This window comes from Rattus norvegicus, chromosome 8 (assembly GCF_021556685.1).
Source record: "Rattus norvegicus strain SHRSP/BbbUtx chromosome 8, alternate assembly SHRSP_T2T, whole genome shotgun sequence".
Lineage (NCBI taxonomy): Eukaryota > Metazoa > Chordata > Mammalia > Rodentia > Muridae > Rattus > Rattus norvegicus.
This window is the reverse complement of record NC_141541.1, coordinates 28,559,774-28,575,675: the sequence shown is the minus strand read 5'-3', so window position 1 is coordinate 28,575,675 and position 15,902 is coordinate 28,559,774.

Sequence of the window (15,902 nt, the reverse complement as noted above, 5' to 3'; positions counted from 1 at the left end):
AAAAGCAATATATGGCAAACCAGTAGCCAACATCAAACTAAATGGAAAAAAACTTGAAACAATCACAATAAAATCAGGAACTAGACAAGGCTTCCCACTATCTCTCTACCTATTCAATATAGTACTCAAATTCCTAGCTAGAGCAATCAGACAACAAAAGGAGGTCAAAGGGATACAAATTGGAAAGGAAGAAGTCGAAATATCACTATTTGCAGATCATATGATAATACGCTTAAGTGATCCCAAAGTTCCACCTGAGAACTACTAAGCCTGAAAAAAACTTCAGCAAAGTGGATGGGTATAAGATTATCTCAAACAAATCAGGAGCCTTCCTCTACTCAAAGGATAAGCAGTCTGAGGAAGAAATTAGGGAAGCAACACTCTTCACAATAGTCACAAATAATATAAAATACCTTGGTGTGACTCTAACCAAGCAAGGGAAAGATCTGCATAACTTCAATCTCTGAAGAAAGAAATCAAAGACGATCTCAGAAGATGGAAAGATCTGCCATGCTCATGATTGGCAGGATTAATATAGTAAAAATGGCCATTTTGCCTAAAGTAATCTACAGATTCAAATCAAGCCCCATCAAAATTCCAACTCAGTTCTTCATAGAGTTAGAAAGAGCAATTTGCAAATTCATTTGGAATAACAAAAAACCCATGATAACAAAAACTATTCTCAACAATAAAAGGACATCTGGGGGAATTACCATTCCTAACCTCCAGCTATATTACAGAGCAATAGTGATTAAAACTGTATGGTATTGGTATAAAGGCAGGTAGGTAGATCAATGGAATGAAATTGAATACCCAAAAATGAACCGACATACCTATGGTCACTTGATATTTGACAAACAAACTAACACCATCCAGTGGAAAAAAGATAGCATTTTCAACAAATGGTGGTGGTCAACTGGAGTTCAACATGTTAGAAGCATGCAAATCAATCCATTTTTATCTCCTTGTAGAATCAAGGATCTCCACTTAAATCCAGATACAGTGAAACTAATAGAAGAGAAAGTAGGAAAGAGCCTAGAACATATCAGCACAGGGGTAAATTTCCTGAACAGAACACCAATGACTTATGCTCTAAGATTAAGAATGGACAAATGGGACCTCATAAAATTGCAAAGCTTATATAAGGCAAAGGACACTGTCAATAGGACAAAAAGGCAAGCAACAGATTTGGAAACAATATGTACTAATCCTATATCTGATAGAGGGTTAATATCTAACATATAAAAAGAACTCAAGAATGTAGACTCCAGAAAATCAAATAATCCTTTTAAAAACTGGAGTACAGAACTAAACAAAGAATTCTCAACTAAGGAATACTGAATGCCTGAGAAGCACCTAAAGAAATATACAACATCCTTAGTCATCAGAAAAATGTAAATCAAAACAACCATGACATTCCACTTCACACCTGTCTGAAGATCAAATCTCATGTGAGAGCAGATGCTGGCGCAGATGTGGAGAAAGAGGAACACTCCTCCATTGCTCATAGGATTGCAAACTGGTACAACCACTCTGGAAATCAGTCTGAAGGTTCCTCAGAAGATTGGACATTGCACTACCTGAAGACCTAGCTATACCACTCCTAGCCATATACCCAGAAGAGGCTCTAACATACAACAAAGACACATGTTCCACTATGTTTCCAGCCAGAAGCTGGAAAGAACCCAGATGTCCTTTAACAGAGGAATATTTTCAGAAAATGTGGTACATTTACACAATGGATTACTTCTCAGCTATTAAAAACAACGACTTCATGAAATTCTTAACCCAATGGATTGAACTAGAAAATATCAACCTGAGTGTGGTAATCCAATCACAAAGAACATACATGGTATGCACTCGCTGATAAGTAGATATTAGCCTAAAAGCTCAAAATACCCAAGGTAGAATTCACAGACCACATGAATCTCACGAGAAGGAAGACCAACGTGTGGATGCTCAGTCCTGCTTAAAAGGGGAAAAATACTTCAGGGAGGAAATATGGAGACAGTGTGGAGCAGAGACTGAAGGGAAGGCCATCCAGAGACTGTCCCACCTGAGGACCAATCTCGCATACAACTTCTAAACCTAGACAATATTGCAGATGTCAAGAAGTGCATGTTTATAGAAGTCTGATATAGTTGTCTTCTGAGAGGCTCTGCCAGGGGCTGACAAATACAGACGCAGATGCTGGCAGCCAACGATTGAACTGAGAATGAGATTCCCAATGGAGGAATTAGAGAAAGGACTAAAGGAGCTGAAGAGGCTTACAACCCACAAGAAGAACAAACATATAAACCAACCAGATCCCCCAAGCTCCCAGGGTTTAAGTCACCATCCAAAGAGTATACAGGGATACACCTATGGCTTCAGTCATTTATGTAGCAGAGGACGGCCTTCTTGGGCATGAATGAGAGAAGAGGCCCTTGGTCCTGTCATGGCTCCATGCTCCAGTGTAGGAGAATGCCATGGCAGCAAGACAGGAGAGAGTGGGTTTGTGGGTGGGGGAGAACCCTCATAGAAACAGGGGGAAGAGGATTGGATAGGGGGTTTCTAGAGGGGAAACTGGGAAAGGGGATAACACTTGAAATGTATATTTAAAAATCCAATAAAAGAAAAAGAAAAAGGAAAATTTCACCAACTTCACATATGAGGATTTTTGTCCAAAATATATAAAAAGAAAAAAATTCAAGAAACTGAACATCAAAAATCAAATAATCCAATTAAAGTTGGGGTGCAAATCTAAACAGAATTCTCAACAGAGGAATCTCAGATGACTTAAGAAATGTTCAACAACCTTAGCCTCAGGAAAATGCAAATCAAAATGACTCTGTGGTTCCATCTAACATCTGTCAGAAAGGCTGAGATAAAAAACGTAAGAGACAGCTCATGATGGTGAGGACATGGGACAAGGGAAACACTCCTTTAATGTTGTTGTAATTGCCAACTAGCATAGCCACCTTGGAAACTAATATGGTGGTTTCTCAGAAAATTGAGAATTACTCTACCTCAAGAACCAGCTGTAGCATTTCTGGGCATGTACCAAAGGGCACTCCATTGTACCACAAGGACACTTGTTCAACTATGTTCATAGCAGCTTTATTTTTAATAGCCAGGAAAGGGAACCAAATAGATTTTAGCTGTAAGGGTAATCGTATTGCAATCCAGAAACCTTGAGAGGCTAAGTAACAAGGAAGGCTCAGAGGGTGGGCAGTGGGAGCATGTGAATCTCCCTGGGAAGGGAAAATAGAAGGGACTACAGTGGGTGAGGATGAGAACAAGAGGGATAAAGGGGAAACGTTATGTAGAGAAAAGGCCCTGGAACAGACAACTGGAAGTAAGGTGCATTTCAGGGGGAAGGTAGAAATCCAGTGCAGTGGAAATTCTATGTAATGTATGAGGGTGATGCTAATTAAGATTCCTGGCAGTTGGAGAGAGGTAACCTGAATTGACCATTTTCTGCAATAAGGCATAACTTTCATAGAAGAATTGGGACACCAACCTAACCACAGAACAGTTGACCTACAATTTCTTCTAACTGCAAGATGTGCCAAGGTAAAGGTGGCCCAGAGCTTTTGAGAGTGGCCAAGCAATGACTGATCCAGCTTGAGACCCATGCCAGGGGAGGAAATCCATACATGACACTGCCTGGAGAGCCAGGAACCAGAGGCTGAATAGCCGAGAAACCTAGGATAGAACCAAATATGACTGGCCAAAATAATATTTGTTTTTATAAAAAACACCAGTGACAGCTCACAATTTTAAATATATAATATATAGAACCTAGCATAACCATCAGAAACTGATTGGAATAGATGGAGAGACCTACAGTCAAACATTAGGTGGAGCTCAGGAATCCTGTGGAAGACGGGAAGAAAGAATTGTAGAAGAGGAACAAAGGATACCTCAAGACAAAAAACAAACAAACAAAACAGAATCAGCTCAGGGGCCACAGAGGCTCACAGAGGCTCACAGAAACTCAATGAACAATCAGGAAACCTGCATGGATCCAACCCAGGTCCTCTGTAGCATATATGTTACAGTTGTGTAGCTTGGAATTCTTGAGGGATTCCTTTACACACACACACACACACACACACACACACACACACACACACACACAGACACTTAATTTTTTTAATTGGATACTTTTTATCTTTTTATTTACATTTCAAATATTATTCCCCTCCTGGTTTCCTGGCCATAAACCCCCTATCTCCTCCTCCTCCCCTTCTTCTATGAGGGTGTTCCCCCTCCCCAACCACCCCCTTTCCTGCCCACACCCCCTGACATTCCCCTGCAGGGGGGGGGTCCAGACTTGGCAGAAGCAAGGGCTTCTTCTCCCCATTGGTACCCAACAAAGCCATCTTGAGGAACTCCTAATAGTGGGAGCACGGGTTGTCTCTGACTCTTTTGCCAGCTTTTTGGACCCTTTACATTCTATGTTATTGGCTCATCCAGCCTTAATATGAGGGGATGTTCTTAGTCTTTATTGCCACTTGATATGCCATGCTTAGTTGATAGCCCTGGAAGTTCTCTGTCCTTGTTTTTGAAGCAAAATGGAGAAGGAGTGAATCAGCGGGAGAGGGGAGGTGAGAGGAAGAGTGAACGGAATCTGGTTCCTGGCTCTCCAGGCAGTGTCAAGCATGGGCTCCCTCCCTGGCATGGGTCTCAAGGATCAGTCATTGCTTGGCCACTCCCAAAAGTTCTTCTTTCTATCACATTTCTCTAAAATGGCTGGGACGAGAGGAACAAGGTTCAACTGTGGTTAGGATGCAATATATGAGAGAATAATAATAATTAACTAATTAATCTAGAAAGGGGAGAATTTTTTCCCTCCATCTTTATTATCTTGGGTATTTCTTATTTACATTTCAATTGTTATTACCTTTCCTGGTTTCCAGGCCAACATCCCCCTAACCCCTCTCCCCCCTTTCTATATGGGTGTTCCCCTCCCCATCCTCCCCCCATTACCACGATCCCCCCAACAATCACGTTCACTGGGGTTTCAGTCTTGGCAGGACCAAGGGCTTCCCCTTCCACTGGTGCTCTTACTAGGCAATTCATTGCTACCTATGAGGTTGGAACCCAAGGTCAGTTCATGTATAGACTTTGGGTAGTGGCTTAGTCAAAAGGGGAGAATTTGAAATGAATCCTCATGACACAATTACTCTTACAGTTCAAAGCAGAAGAGATAGTACAGGAGAGTTTAAGTATCAAGACAGCAGGAAGAATGGTTGCTTATGTATGGCTTTAGTTTCTCTAGCTTCTGAATTGTTTGGAATGCCTGTTAATTTCTACACATGGAGTATACTTTGAGTACTTATTTATCTAATGAGACATCCAGGAGAGATCCATGAAAATATTTCGTTTCTGTTTCTTTCCATCGAGATTTTCTTAGCACTAATGTTACTGATGATTCCCACTTCAGCTCTCCGACTTAACTCTCAGAGGACCTGTTAACAGAAGATGCTGACCTCCAGGGGCAGCCTAAAGATAGAAGTGCTGAGGAAGGGTCAAGGTAAGTACAGGGTTGTAATGGTACTGGGGTGCATTATTTTAATTAGGAAGTGGTGGGAAAAGACATTGCTCCAGGACAGCTGAAGTTTTGGCTCTTTTTAAAATCATATCTGCCCTAGACTTTTAGTTCTGTGAAGAGACACCATGACCATGGCAACTCTTAGAAAAGAAAATTTTAATTAGGGCTGGCTTACAGAAGTTTATAGAAGTGTCAGAAGTTTAGTCCATTATTCATGGCAGTGAGAGTTCTGCATCTTGATCCACAAGCAACAGGAGACCGTGTGCCATATTGGGAATAGCATGAGCATGTAAGACCTCAAAGGCAGCCTCCAAAGATGATCTCAAAGCTTGCATCCATAGGGACATACTTTCTCCAACAAAGCCATATCTACTTCAACAAGGCCACATCTCCTAATAGTGCCATTTCCTATGGGCCAACCATTCAGACACACGAATCTGTGGGAGACATACCGATTCAAACCACCACAATGGCTTTTTGAAAAGGTCACATAGATGGCCTTCAGTAGATCTGAACTTACCTCCTACTACTTAGATTTAAAAAAAAGTTCTAAAAACAAAATCCTAAAGTAGTAATTATGCACTGAAAGTATGAAAGAAAGGGCTCCATCTAGCCACTGACATTCTTAACTCAAGATGTGGGAGTATGTCTGGTGATATCAAGAATTCCACTATAAATATATTCTGCCATGGTCATGATCACTTCTTTCAGATAATACCCGCCCTACCTCATAGGTTTTTGTTCTTTCTGAAGTTTGCATTTGCAAACATTGTTTTAACTAGGAGAAATGAATTTTTACCAGTTCTCCAAATCTTTTCAGTAGAGAGTTAAGTCCTTTCTAGTTCCCAGATCCAGGAATTCCTTATCAGAATAGTTTAGCTTTAGTTAATGTCTCTGTAGATGAGCTTTTGCTCCAGGTAGGGGAATTTAGAGCAGCCTAAGGCCATATGCAGGTACCATAGAAATTGCCAGATTGCTCTGACTCTTGCTTTGGGGCTTAGGCATATCACTTATTGTATCTAACACCTGCAATTTGAAATAAGGGAATACCACTCATAAAGGGAACTTAGGTAAGTCTTTCTTCTGGATTATGTAAATGTTGTATTATCATTTAAAATCAATAGAAAAGATATTGATAAAACCTGGAAAAATTTCCCAAAGAGGTATGTTTCCATTCTTATCTTACATCTATCAAGTTGACAATCAAGATAGACCATTGCAACACCATCCTTATCAATGTAGCTCTCAAATACATTGTATTTTTATTTTAAATTTTAATTAAAGTACAATTACATCATTTTTCCATTCCACTTCCTCCCGCCAATACTTTCTGTGGGCCTCCCTTTTAATACTTCTCAAATTCTTGGCCTCCTTTTCTTTGGTGGCGGCGGCAGTGGTGGTGGTGGTAGTGATGGTGGTGGTGGTGGTGGTGGTGGTGGTGGTGTGTGTATGTGTGTGTGTGTGTGTGTGTGTGTGTGTGTGTGTGTGTGTGTTTGTATATAGTGTGTGCATGCCTGCACATGTGAAAACTATATAAATGCAATCTGCTGAATATTTAATGACCCTTTAATTAATGATTTTAGTAACACACTATAGAAATTATCTCTGAATGTGTAGGTTTTTTTTTTATATGGTTTTAGGAGTAACTAGTGACTATGTAGTATTATATTATCAAGTAGGGGACATAACTGGGAAAGACTAACTCTCCTTTTTTTATCAATTGTCAGATGCCTGTATCTCTTGGTCTAGGGTTGAGGCCCCTTGAGATTTCCTCCTTCCATAATTATCTAACTCTTAGTGTTGACATTATTAAGCACATCACTTTTAAACCACGACCTTCCACTCATTTTCCCTATAGACTCATAGCTATCTCATAATGAAAAATAAATTAAGGTCAAATAAATTAAGGATTCTGAATTTTTAACAGTTGTAAACAGTATAAAAGTCCAAAGTCCAAGTCTCTTGTGAAACTCAAGGTAACCTCTTAAATGTGAATGCTTATAAAATAATTTGCAAAACGCAAGTTACATATTTTAATAAAAATGAAATCAAATATTTGTATTTCCCTAGGGAAAAATAGGGGCATACCTAAAAATAACTGAACAAAGACAGATTGAAAGCCAGTATAGGCAAATATTAAAGTCTCGGGCTCTGTGAACAGCTTACTGATGTGTTTCCATGTCTTGTTTAAACTGCTTCTTCCCTGACCACCTTGCTAATTAATTTAAAAAGATGCCTTACACAACCAACAGATTGGGAAAATGTCTTTACCAATCCTACATCCAATAGAGGGCTAATATCTAATATATACCAAGAACTCAAGAAGTTAGACTCCAGAAAATCAAATAGTGCTATCAAAAATGGGGTACAGAGCTAAACAAAGAATTCTTAACTGAGGAATACCAAATGCCTGAGAAGCACTAAAAAAAATGTTCAACATCTTTAGTCATCAGGGAAATGCAAATTAAAACAACCCTGAGATTCCACCTCACACCAGGCAGAATGGCTAAGATCAAAAACTCAGGTGACAGTAGAAGCTGGCTAGGATGTGGAAAAACAGGAACGCTGTTCCATTGTTGCTGGGAGTGCAAGCTGGTACAACCACTCTGGAAATCAGTCTGGAGGTTTCTCAGAAAATTGGACATAGTACTACCTAAGGACACAGCTATACCACTCCTGGGCATAGACCCAAAAGATGCTCCAACATATAGCAAGGACACATGCTCCACTGTGTTCATAGCAGTCTTATTTATAATAGCCAGAGGCCAGAAAGAATGTAGATATCCTTTAACAGAAGAATAGATACAGAAAATGTGGTACATTTACAATGGAGTACTACTCAGCTATTAAAAACAATGACTACATGAAATTCTTAGGCAAATGGATGAAACTCATTCTGAGTGAAGTAACCCAATCACAAAATAACATACATGGTATGCACTCACTGATAAATAGATATTAGTTCAAAAGCTTAGAATACCCAAGGCAGAATTTACCGATCATTTGAAGCACGAGAAGAAGGAAGACCGAAATGTTGATGCTTCATTTCTTCTTAGAAGGGAGAACAAAATACTCATGGGAATAAATACAGGGACAAAGAGTGGAACAGGGCCTGAAGAAAAGATCATCCAGACACTGCCCCACCTGGGGATCCATCCCAAATGAAGTCACCAAACCCAGACATTATTGTGGATACCAAGAAATGCTTGCTGACAGGAGCCAGATATGGGTGTCTCCTGAGAGGCTCTGCCAGAGCTCTACTGATATAGAAGAGGATGGTTGCAGCTAACCATTGGACTGAACAAGGGGACCCCAATGGAGGAATTAAAGAAAAGACTGAAGGAGCTAAAGGGGTTTGCAACCCCACAGGAAGAACAACATTATCTACCAACCAGACCCCACCAAAGCTCTTAGGGAATAAACCACCAACCAATGAGTACGATTGAGGGACCCATGACGCTAGCCACCTATGTGCAGAGGATGGCATTGTTCAGCACCAATGGGAAGAAAAGCTCTTGACCCTGTGAAGGCTCGTTTCCTCAATGCAGGCATTGAGTTTGGAGTGGCAGCATCCACACAGAAGCAGGGGGACAGGGAGGAGGTATGGGAGAGGGGGGGAAAGGGGATAACATTTGAAGTGTAAATATATAAAATATCCAAGAAAATAATTTTTTTTAAAAGATACCTTACAGACTTGCCTAGCAGGGATCTAATTGAAGCCTTTCTTTTTCAGTTAAGGTTACTCTTCCAAGAGAAGTCTAGCTTGTGTCAAGTTAAAACAAACAAACAAATAAACAAATAAACAAACAAAACCAAGAGCAAAATGCAAACCAGGGCATAATGAAACACACACACACACACACACACACACTGAATGAACTCAGTTGATCTCTGGTACCCGGACATAAGTCTCCATTATCCTACCTTTCATGAATGAAAAACAATACGCTAGGAGCAACACTGTCAAGTTGTTCTGCCATTGGAGGATAGATCCTGCTCCTTTTGGAGCACCACTGTAACAGTTTCTGTGCCCTGACCCGATGGAAACACTTTCATAGATGATTGTTTTTGAGGAAGGGAGACAACTTCAACTCTCTCCTGAGTCTAGGCTCCTTTCTTTCAAATGAATTTTCACTCCCATAACCATTGGTGAGCATGTCTTGTCCTCAGAACAGCTTTTCTGTTCTCTCAATGCAAAGTGCTAAGATCCTTTTTAATAGCACTAATTCTCTGTCAGTTATACCAGCTTTTGAACATGCTTTGTCTATAAAGTTAAATTCACACATTCACACAGTTGAATAAATCTGCCAGCGAAAACAGGATAAGTGTACCCCAAAGAAATGTTTCTAGGAAAGTCCCCTATCCCAGAATCTTGAATGGTGAAAAAACATTACTATAACTTGACACAGATGTTTATGACTTTCAGGCATAAAGGCTCTGTAGTATTCTGGTACATGGTGGGGCAGGTACTTGTGGGTAACAGTTCAGTTCCCAAGTCTCTTCTATGCCCTTAATCAAGTAGTACTGGCTTGATTAAAACAAATTTTTATTTTCTCTATTCCCATGGTATTTGAGTTATGTGGGATCTAAGGAGAACCCACAGCACAGACACAATGTAGCCATATTCTTTACCAGAATATGACCTGCATGACATCTAACCTACTACCCAATAGAGTACTGGGTCCCCTCTGAAACCTCATTAGTCAGTCCTCCACAGTTCACACGCCTTTGCCCTTCTGCTCTTCCAAGTTCTCCCCAGAATGGCCCATTAACCTCTGCTCCCTCAGGGGCTTTTCTAGCCAAAAGTAGAAAAGTCTTCAATCCTCTTGCAAACATGTTTCCGTGGCCTCAAATTAACATTGTCGAAATCAACAGCCCAGTACCAGTTTTCTGTATTAGTTCCTTTCCTCACTGCTGTGACCAAATATCTAACAAAAGCATCTCATGGAAAGAAGTGTTTAATTTGGCTCACTGTTCACAGTCCCTCATCATGAGACAGTCACTATGGAAGGTGGTGAGGTGACTGCTCATATTACATCCACAGGCAGGAAACAGAAAGAGATGACGTCAATGATTTAGCCACTTGCCTGTCTTTTATTAACTCCAGTTCCTCAGTCCTTAGAATGCTACTGCTTGCATTTTTGGGGGTTAGTCTTCCCACCTAAACTAACCTAATCTGGAAATCCCTCATAGATTTGCTAAGAGATTGACTTCCATTCGGCAGAATTTTAAGGCCTGCCAAATTGGTAATTAATATTAAACCTGGCACACAGCAATAGCTAAGTGAAACAAGATTAGAGTCCCCATCAAGAGAACTTTTGCTACAGCCGCCGTCTGCTCTTTTAGCGTCCTCACTTTATTTGCATAATATCTACTTTGGAGAATTCAGAGTTTACTTTCTGGAGAATGACGTAAGTATGTCACCAAAGAGGCATACAAATATCTCCATCTCAGTCCGGGGTTTCTTGGATCTGTGTTTCTGGATCTTAGAGAAGTAGATGGCAGAGACTAGGAAACAGAAAGGGGTCCCAGAGCAAGAGCCTCGTATGTTCCACGTGACCTCCCTTCTCCCTCCAAACTTCCTACCCCAGTTGGAGACAGAGATAAAAATCTGATACTGTGACACGCACTTCATATTTAAGCTGGAACAATCTCCATTAGGAGCAGCAGATGAAGTATCCTTAACAGGGCTGCTTTGACCACTGATTGCCTGAGAAATATCGACATTTGTCTTACATTTCACCCAGCTTTATCAAGTGGAGGTCCTAACTTTCTTTCTCGTTGAGACTCTCCTAGTAAGATGATTTTCTTGGCCTGTTAAAAGAGTATGATTTCACTTGATCAGACTGAAGAAATGAATCCAATAATCCCTGCACTTTCTCATGAGTTTCTTTGCCTATTATGTCAGTTTTGTTACCTGAAAATCGTCACCATCTATAAAGATTCCCTTCTCAGCTGTAAGATTGAAATATTTGCCTTCTAAGAACCTCAGCTCAAAAAAGAAAATGTGGGTAGAAATTCTTTGTAAATGTTAAAATGTTATACACTTACATTCTGACCTTGACCTCCTCCTTCTCCTTCTCCTCCTCCTCCTCCCCCCATCACCATCATCTTCTTCATCATCATTGAGGAATTATGAAATTGTATATAGTCATAAACTCTATGCACTGTGTATCTGTCCCAGATTGCTCAGTCCTAAGGGACATTTCCAGAAAAATCTCAGCTTGTCTCTTTTATTAAATCTCAAATCTCAGCAGTTTTTTTAAATCCCTAATGTAATATTTTTCTTATTAAATAAAATTTTGTTCTTTCCTACTCTTTAACATCATGGATATGGTTTTTGAAAGACTATGTTGGAATAGTAAGACAATGAAGAATGTGTCTCCATTACTGCAGATGAGAGTTTATAATAGAGTTGTTAGAAAAACAAATGATCCTAGTCAATATTTTATGTACCCTCTCTCTGAGATATGCATCTACCTTAAAGAAAATCCTTTGAATATTATAGGCGGGTCTACCCTGTTTGACATGACCCTCCAGCTCCCCTTACCTGCTTTTCTCTTCCCTGCACTATTGCCTGTTTGAACTCTGCCAATGTGCATCCGATTGGATTCTACCAGTCCAAAGTCCTAGCAAGTAGTTATGGTAAAGAGAAGGAGAGAGGGGTTGAGGCATGCATATCCTCAATCCCGAGTCTAGTATCATCTTGAGATGAATCGCTCCTTGACTCATAAACCCATTTCCTGCTGTCCCCATATGACATAATATTCTTAGTTGAGAAAATACTCTCTCCATTTATCCTTTTTGACCTAAGAATGAAAAGATCTCATCTGTAATGAATTCTACAAAGGTTTACCATTTCCTTTGTTCTGTGTAGCTCCTGTAAGCAGACATATGCTCATATTTGTCCAATAAATGTGTTGAATCTTAAGTCCAATATGATGAGAGTAGGAAAAATGTTCTTCAGAAGATATAGGATCATGAAAGGAGAGTGCTCAATGATAGTTTTGTCCCCATAAACATAGGCAGAAAATATCTCACTGTTTCTTCCATGAGAGAACATTACAAGAAGATGGTTATCTATGAGTCAGCAAGCTGACACTCACAACATCTTGAATATCACCATCTTGAATTTCAAACTCTCACACTCAGAACTGTGAGAAACAAAGTTTAGTTGCTCAAGTCACAGGGAGAAGGATGATCCATCAGAGCTACCTAGAATGATTGAAAAAGTATATAGAATGGCTATGATCTCTTATTTATAATATGTACAACTCTGGATCTTGTGCTTCTCTTGAGTAGTTTAGATCTCATATAGAGTAGTGACTCTTTTTTTTTTCTTTGGTTCTTTTTTTCGGAGCTGGGGACCGAACCCAGGGCCTTGCGCTTCCTAGGCAAGCGCTCTACCACTGAGCTAAATCCCCAACCCCTAGAGTAGTGACTCTTAATGGGCCTTGTCCTGACTTGCTCCATTTTGTTCAGAATATCAACTTTCAGTATAAATGTGGAGCTGGAAGGGCATGATACCTTATTTGCATAATAATAAGTACTACATGCTCAGGACAGAGATAAGAAACAACTGATATGCAATCTGTTTGTGTTGATAAAACAATTAATCAAAAACTACCATCTGCGGAATTATCAATAAAATGTATCTTTTTCTAAACACAAAACAGGAGAGATACCCCATAATGCAGTACAACAGACATGTCCATCAGACTTCAGGTTGGTCCAGAGGTATATTACAATCAATTCCTTAACCCCACTGTTTTCTCTTTGGTTTGAATCATTGCTATCTTTTTTGTCCCTACAGCTTCTTTATCCCTTTTAAGGCTTTTATGTAACCAATTATTTCTATAGTAATTGTGTAAAGAGATACAAGTAGTCTGAGTTCTTATATAAATTAAAATGCAAGAGAATGGAGAACTTGCAATTGACATGATCATGACTTTGAGTGGAACCAAATTAACAGTGAAGTGAAGTCAGCATAACTGATCTATCTTTGGAGCCTATTGATAATGCATAAGTTCTGATATTGTGGAAAGATGCAACAAGTCAGCCATTTGGCTGGCCTAGCTTACTCTAGAGATTCGTTGGCTGTCTTATATCAGAGAGAATGCTGCAGGAAAGATACTGTCTTTTTTTTTTTTACTTCAGGGTATAGAGTGTTTAAGTTTGGCCTGTCTACTTCTTTTTGGATCATTTGCTCTGGAGAAACTCACCTGAAATTATCTAAAGAAATTCTCATGGCATGTGTTCAAATATCTGTGTCACTGCATGTGTGAGTCTGGAAACAGCTGTTCTATCTCCAGTATGTTCTTCCAATGAGATAATAGCTCCAGATGACAGCTCAGCTACAACTTCATGAGAGACTTTCAAAAGATAACTAATTTAGTTTTGCCTACACTTCTAACCCTCAAGAAATTTTGATGTACTAAGATTTTTGAGAGGCAAAGCTTTTGGGAATAATGTGATCATCTTTTGTGTGTTTGGGAGCAATCATACTTTTGTCTTTCAGAAATTACAATAATTTTAATAACCAGGCAATGCCTCATAATATCAGCAATAAGATCCCCCCCCCCACGAAGCTAAAACCATTTGAAAGGTTTATTTGCTCAACAAACAAAACAAATAGATAATTTAGAAATACGAGAATTCCTCTGATTTGTTGACTACCTGAAGTTCTTTGAAAAAACTTAAGAGTTATTGTCTAAGAATGACCATAGGAAGATCTGTGTTTGTGAGGATTTAAAAGAAATGTAGTTTCTTAGCTTCAAGAGGTAACACAAAGGTTACAGTTTCTTGAAAAAAAAAGATTTCAATGCATCCAGGGTGACAGACATTCAGATCCCTAAAGCCACAAGATGGATGGATTTGATGGTTGATACTTGACAGGATCTAAACTCAACTACAGGAACAGCCTTCAGCAATACTCGTGATGGTTTTTCTACACTAAATAATCAAGGAGGGAAAAATCCACATTTCAGGAGGTCATCATTTCATGAAGTGGAATCCTAAACTAAATAAAAGGGATAACATGAGCAGGGTACCAGCATTCAATTCTCTCTGATCTCTGACTGTGGATGCAAAATAACCAGTGGAGATGATCTCACCATGATTTTTCGGGTATAGTGATCTGTACCCAAACCATATGCCCAAATAAACTATCTTCTTACAGTTTTATTCCTGTCAGGCATTTTGTTACAGCAACAATACAAGAAACGAATGCAATGAGAGTGAGATTGTGAGATATATTTGGTTTATGAGATGGTTAATACTGATTGTCAACTTGATAGACTTAAGAGTTATCTGGGAGGTGGAGGGGGCCGTTTATCTTGATTATACTTTGATACTGAAGAACCCATCTTGACTGTTTCAACTTTAGAAGATCCTGGTCTATATAAAATGGAGAAGCAAGCTGAACTTTAGGAAGCACTCATTTTTATCTGTTTCTTGATTGTGAAAGTAATGTGAAAAAAAATTAATGTGACCAGTTACTTTGAGTTCATGCTGAGATGCCTTCCCCACAAAGATAGGCTAAGAAAAAAGAAAAAGAAATCCTCCCTTAACTCGCTTTTGTGAGGTTGGTTTATCACAGGGCCACAAAAAGATACTAATAATAATATCCTTTCATACAACTTGTGAAGTCAATGGAATCATCAAACTAGTACTTTTTGTTTGCTATGAGTTGATTGATGTTTATAGCTTCAAGGTGGATTCTGTTATCAAGAAGAATAAGGTAGTAAGGTAAGGAGGTGGATCTATTTAAAATATACACTTACTTGCAATTTATGTATATGAATGATATACATATCTCCCATGTATGCCTAGTGGCTGCTGAGATGAGACAAGGGTGTTGGATTCTCTATGCCTGGAAACATAGGCACTTCTGGGTACTACCAATAGGACCCAAGTCCTCCACAAGTTCTAATCACTGAATTATCTCCAGTTCTGAGGGATAGGCTTTTAATAACCTCTCATCCTTCAGGGAGAAAAGAACTGAAGATAAATCAGTTATCAATAGCAAATAGATTAATCAATCATGTGTATGTCATGACTGTACCTCTTGTGAAGGCATACAAAGGAAACCAAGCATGATGACATACCTGTAACCTCAGTGATCAGCAGTCACAAGAAGGAGGATCAGAATTTCAGTCTCCCTATACATCTTTCCTTCTGTATCCTCTGTAAAAAATGGTCTCTGTGATAAGTCAATAATCATTAGGGTGTTTTATTGTAAGTTCTAAAATATTCTCTTGTTGAATTTGAGGTATTTGTTCTGGAAACCAGATTTATAGCTGGTCACTCAGGAGTATAGGTAAACACTGGGCCTCATGATTGGTCAAAGAGGCTCTGGGTTTAG